A 6263-nucleotide genomic window follows, 5' to 3' on the forward strand; every position below is an offset into this window, starting at 1 on the left:
GCCCTGGTGCTCCGGTGCCAAGATAGGGATATGGGTTCCATCTATCACTCCACCACAGTTAGGGAATCCCATTGCAGCAAAGCCATCCATTATGACCTACGTGTTTCCCAGAGTCACAACCTTTCATAGCAGCAGCTTAATGATTGCTTTGGCTACTTGCATGACAGCAGCCCCTACAGTAGATTTTCCCACTCCAAATTGATTCCCAACTGACCGGTAGCTGTCTGGCGTTGCAATCTTCCAGAGGGCTATCGCCACTCGCTTCTCAACTGTGAGGGCTACTCTAATCTTGGTATTCTGGTGTTTCAGGGCAGGGGAAAGCAAGTCAAAGTTCCATGAAAGTGCCCTTACGCATGCGAAAGTTTTGCAGCCACTGCGAATCGTCCCAAACCTGCAAAACTATGCAGCCCCACCAGTCTGTGCTTGTTTCCCGGGCCCAAAATTGGTGTTCAATGGCTAGAACCTGCCCCATTACCAGCAGGATCTCCAAAGCGCAGGGGCCCGTGGTTTGAGAGAATTCTGTGTCCATGTCCTCATCACTCTCGTCGCTGCGCTGCCGTAGCCGCCGCCTCCTCACTTGGCTTTGCAGGTCCTGGTTCAGCATAAACTGCACGAGAATGCGCGAGGTGTTTACAACATCCACGATTGCGGTCTTGATCTGACTAGGGTCCATGCTTTCTGTGCTATGGCATTTGCACAGTTCACCCAAGAAAAAAGGCGCAAAACAGTTGTCTGCTGCTTTCACGGAGGGAGAGGTGAGGCTGTACCCAGAACCACCCGCGACAATGTTTTTTGACCCATCAGGCACTGGGATCTCAACCCAGAATTCCAAGCGGCGGCGGAGACTGTGGGAACTATGGGATAGCTATGGGATAGCTACCCACAGTGCAACGCTCTTGAAATCGACGCTAGCCTCGGTACATGGACGCACACCACCGAATTAATGTGCTTAGTGTGGCCGCATGCACTCGACTTTATACAGTCTGTTTTACAAAACCGGTTTATGTAAAATCGGAATAATCCCATAGTGTAGACATACCCGAGGAAAAGACTACTGCAGAGGCTTACCTAATCTGATTTTTAGTTAGTATTATACACCTCAGTTTTCCTTCTCAGATGATTCTCCAATCCCTAGTACAGTTAGATCACACCAGATAAGTCCCAAAAGTCTACCCCTTTCAGAATTAGAGTCCAAACAGAAATACAAACAACAACATTTCTCCTATCCTCTCTTGCTATACATAACCATTGCTCAAATGATTTGTCCTGTTCACAAACAGCCTTTCATCTGGGTCCAACATCCAGCCCTCTTGGTCCTAAGTCAGTCTCTTCTCCTCCCTGTTGACAGGAACAATTAGCTGTACCTCTGCACAAGGAAGATCATAAGGGAACCCACACCTACCCTCTACCACAAGTTCCCATCCTGGGATGCTAAACAGTTATATCTGCCCCATAACATAAACTGTCCTATCTTTACTTCCTAGAGCTTCTGCCAATATGCTCAGCCTTGCTGCCTCACCAGCCCCCTCTTAACAGAGCACTCCCATATAATCTTCCTCCTAAATAGCCTGCCTCTTTTTTATCCCAGCAGGCCTGGTTTAGTTACATGCTTCTCCTTGTCATGTGACTCCTATGCTCATTCCTTTCACTTGGGGAGTGGGCTAAGCCGCACACAGGAGCAGCTGAGCCCCAAACCACTTAAAGTCTCAGCTCACCCCATGAGTTGTGACTGCATCACTCTTCAAGTATATTTGGATGAGGCCTACTCTGAACCTAATCTTTTCAGGTAATAAAAATGAGGTACTCATAAAAGACTGAAGTGTCAGAAGAGGAGGTGCTGGAACAAACTTCTTAGAATGTCCCATAGAGCATGCTGGTGGTTTTGTTTTGTGCACATCATGTCCATTGCAGAAACTTGTACAATATCTCGTCTTGATCAGCTCTTCCATCATTGCTTAAATGGGCAGCAGGATGGAGCATTCAGCGTTTGTTGCAGGGGTTGGTTCCTGGGTTAGTGTTTCTGTTGTGTGGCGTGTAGTTACTGGTGAGTATTTGCTTCAGGTTGGGGGGCTGTCTGAAGCAAGGACTGGCCTGTCTCCCAATGTCTGTGAGAGTCAGGGCTCGTCCTTCAGGATAGGTTGTAGATCCTTGATGATGGCCTGGAGAGGTTTATTTTGATCCAAACAGAGCTGCCTGAGAAGTCTACAGGTCCCAGCATGGAATTGCTCAGTCTCAGTCCAAGCAATATGGTTCATATATTGCATGGTCCACCATACAGTACACCAGTTCACTACCTTGGAGTGGTCCTTTCCAGAGAAACTACAGGTCCAAGAATGGTATTCCAGTTCAATTAAAATATCCTCTGTATGAAAATGAGCACAGCTGCAGCCTACATTGTAGAAAAACATAGTGCTTCCCTTAGATCATTCCCTAGCATAAGCCAAGGCTCAGAGATCATAGTAATAGACTATTGTAGGTGAAACTGAGATCAGAATGTTCCCTAGTCTGACCACCTTTAGAGCTCACTAAAAAGCCTTATCTTTTGCAAATCCAACCCATAATAACAGTGCTAAGATAATTTTCTCATAAGACAGTAGGAGCAGAGCCCATTTTTGTTCTGAGTCCTAACTCTCTTATATAACTGTACTTCAGCAGCTGGATGCTATGGTGATTGTTTCTTTGTAAATATAACAAGCAGATAGGTGTATAGTGCCCAAGAGATCTTTGAATAAAAGCAGACACCTGCGTCCATGCAGCATCCCACTGGAGTCAGTGCAGATCCTCACCATTGGAGGGATCCATTTGTGAGGCTGGGCTTGCAGGGTTGGGACCATACTTATTAAATATTTGTCTATCATAAAACAAGGAGTGGAGACTTTGCTGCTTGATATTGGTATAACAGCCTGTTTTCTGTGGGCTTTTATTCCTTCTTAATTTTGAGGTCTCAAATGGTCCATAGATCTTGTACTGGGGGGTGCACAGTGGTGAATTTTACTCGAGGAGAAGGCAGCTCTTGTAGATGTGATGGATGAAAAGGGATCACGCACTGGCACTCAGGCTTGATGAAAGAGTCTGTGCGGGTATATGTACATTATCTCTACTACAAATAACAGTATCGTTTGTATTATTAATTAATTTGACCACAAAAAAAACCCTAATAAGAAATGAAGGGGTAAAGAACGATCCTTGGTGGAAGAAGCTGAATAGGGGCAGGATAGAGCTAGCTAAACAATTCTCTAATCAGAAATAGCTATCCAGCTAGGACTAACCCAACATTAGCTTCCTGTGCAGTAACTAGAAAACAGCTCATGTGGTGGCTCGTTGGTCTAGGGGTATGATTCTCGCTTAGGGTGCGAGAGGTCCCGGGTTCAAATCCCGGACGAGCCCTGTTTTTTTCCTTGCCAATACTCGAATAGTTCTATGATCATTTTACATTGTTTTTATTGAAGGCTACATTTATACATCAAAATAAAAGAAATGGGGAAGTATTTGCAACTAAAAATATGACTCTCTTGCTCTCTCTACTGACAGTGCACGAATTTGAATAAAACTCCGGCGAGGGAACCGATTAGTCTCACTGATTCATGAGTCCCCTCTCCTCCTCCACACGAGCTGTGATTAGCCCCCTTTCCCCACAAGCGCCCCCAGACAGCCTCCTCTTCTTCGTCCCCTAATAATATTGCTCAATCCTGTCACGATACTAGCATGACAGGGCGGGGGACGAAGCAGAGAGTCCAAGGGGGAGCGGGAAGCAGGCAGGCAGGAGGGAACACATCTTGGGGTGCGGTGTGTATGTCACCGCCCCTCCTGTGCCCCTACTTATTCTCCATATAGCCCCGCTCTCCCCCGTTCCTGTCTGTCTTGGTACTTCAGTGCCGCCCATCCCCGTTGTTCCTTGTCACAGCTGGACACCTCCCGAGTCTTTACAAATCGAGTAACAGAAGCGTCTCTGTTTCTTCCTCCCCAGCTTGGAAACCAGCTTCATCACAGGGTTTATTTTTCGTATCTCCGCTTCCACGAGCCCCTACATCCCCCCACCCCCCGTTACTGCCCCTGTCACCCCTTCCCTCTGAGCAATTCCCACCCACTCGTTACCCCTCCCTGCTCTGCACGGCCCCTTCTCCCACCCGCTTTACCTTGGGCTCCCCCCGTTACTGCCCTCGGGGCCCCGCTGCGCCTGTAATGCACTAAAATGAAGCGAGGCATCAAACCCACAAAACGAAAGGCTCGTGCCTCCCTCCGTAGCGGGCTCGTCCGGGATTTGAACCCGGGACCTCTCGCACCCGAAGCGAGAATCATACCCCTAGACCAACGAGCCGCTGTCTACTTCTTCCTCCCCAACCAGACTCTTCACTATTATCCCGCCTCCTCGCTGCAAAGCGCCAGCCACACACACTACGGCCTCGGTCCCTCCCCCTCCAGGCTACCGGATGGTTCCGCCCACAGTCTGGAAGGTACCATTCCGCTCCCCACTAGGCTCCACCCGCCCGCTGGTATCGCCTTTCCTCCACCCTGTCAGCCCGCTCAGCCGGCCCCAGGGGGGAGGGCGCCTGATAGTAGGACGCGAGTCCGTTGTGTGGAATCCCACTCTGCGCTTTCCCATGGGGACGCCTCAGCCCCGCAATCGCGAGGTAACACACTGTTCCCCAACGGCGGCTGGATCCAGAGCCGGGCGAGCTCATCCCCGGCGCGGGGGGGGGCTCTTTCCTTCCTCAGCTCCCCCACACACGCTGGGGTTTGGACATTCGGACCTCCCCCTACCCCCAAAGTGGGCCATGGTTTAGTCCGGCCCGCCCTTCTCCACTGGGCATCAGAAGAAGGTCCCTGGAGTTACCCGGATGTTGCTCCCTTCCACACACCCCCTTTCCCTGAACAGCTGCCCCCTCCCGCCCTGACTCTGCGTCACGCAGGCAGAGCCCCGGGGCGGGGCCCGCTGAGAGCGGGTGGGTGCGCAGCGCTCTCCGGTCGGGCTCGGGGGCGGAGCCAGGTGCAATGAGCCGCGCAGGGCCCTGTGCGCGCGGCAGGCCTGCGGTGGGAGGGGGGCCTGGAGGAGCGGTTCGGGGACCCCCCCTCGCCTCTTCTAGCGCCACATCAGAGCCGCGCTGCTCCTCATTGCCAAGCCCAGGCTGCTCCCTGGCCTCCCAAGTCACTGCTTGTCGTGCTACACGCTGCCAGCTCCATCCTCCCTCCGCCCCCTCGGGGCCCTGCTGCCTCTGCACTTACCGAGTGACTGGGGACTTTGGGGCCCTGGGTTGACGCCTTGCTCCATCACAGACTTTCTATGTGATCTAGACTGTTAAGTTAGCCTCCCTCTGTGCTCCGGTTTCCCTTGTGTGAAATAGGGATAATATGTTAAAAGAGTGTGAAGTGCATGGCAATCTGCTGATAAAAGCTCAGTGTAAGGACTACGTGATACTACTGCTGGCAGTGCGTTTCACCTGGCTCCCATTTCGCTATAAACAAGTAAAACTGAAAGACAACCACAGAACTAATAAGACCTCAGCTGAACACAACTGCCCAAACTTTTATGTTGCATTCCTTTCCCCATTCTGTTGTGTTTTGTTTCTGTAATTTTAAAGTTCTTCTGGACAAGAAACTGGTATTGTTACACTACTTGTCTATAAAGCATCAGGCATGCCAAAAGTGCTATATAAATAACACAATTTTCTTACAGTGTTTTCCTCTCCAATCATTAAGAGTTTTAGAATCTGACCCTGTACTCTTCTATCTAGAGAATTTGAGATGTCACTGTTGTTGTGGGCAGATAGACTGCTGAGGCAAACAACAGTGGTAGTCCGTGCCCGGCCTGCTTAGCGCCAATAAACACACCAGGGGAGAAGCAAGCAGAGTTTATTTGAGATCTCAAAGTGGTGCTGGGAGACTTGACATGCCTCAAATCCAGTACCCCTAAAACAAGCAGTCTGTTCCTTTATATCCATGAGAACTTTTCTCGCTGACAAGCAAGCCCCCGTTTCCCCTCCCTCTTCTGTCTGGCTGCAGCATTCTTTTCTCACACACTTCTTTCTCCCCCCACCCTCCTCTTCCCCCTGTAGCAGTTACATAAGCGCAGGTGCATTAAGTAAACTTGGCTGCGGCAGCTCGTTAGTAAGTTTTCCTTCTGCAAGTTATCTTGTCCTTCTGCTAAAGGTGCACAGGCCTCATTATTTCTGCTTTAGACCAATTAGAACTGTTGCAACTGATAACGGCTGTTACTCCTGGCCTTTCCCATCAGCCAGCCTTTTAGGTCGATTAGAGTTCAAACA

At 50.0% G+C, this 6263-nt stretch overlaps 2 non-coding genes across 2 annotated transcripts; one reads left to right on the plus strand and one right to left on the minus strand.

Annotated features, from left to right (window-relative positions):
• The first annotated feature begins 3315 nt into the window (after nt 1-3315).
• TRNAP-AGG (transfer RNA proline (anticodon AGG)) lies at nt 3316-3387 on the plus strand. The gene has a single exon. It is a non-coding gene; the product is annotated as a tRNA-Pro (tRNA).
• Nucleotides 3388-4246: 859 nt separating this feature from the next.
• On the minus strand, nt 4247-4318 carry TRNAP-CGG (transfer RNA proline (anticodon CGG)). The gene has a single exon. It is a non-coding gene; the product is annotated as a tRNA-Pro (tRNA).
• Between the last annotated feature and the right edge of the window lie 1945 nt (nt 4319-6263).

Source organism: Chelonoidis abingdonii, chromosome 1, assembly GCF_003597395.2.
Source record: "Chelonoidis abingdonii isolate Lonesome George chromosome 1, CheloAbing_2.0, whole genome shotgun sequence".
In the NCBI taxonomy this organism is placed as follows: domain Eukaryota; kingdom Metazoa; phylum Chordata; order Testudines; family Testudinidae; genus Chelonoidis; species Chelonoidis abingdonii.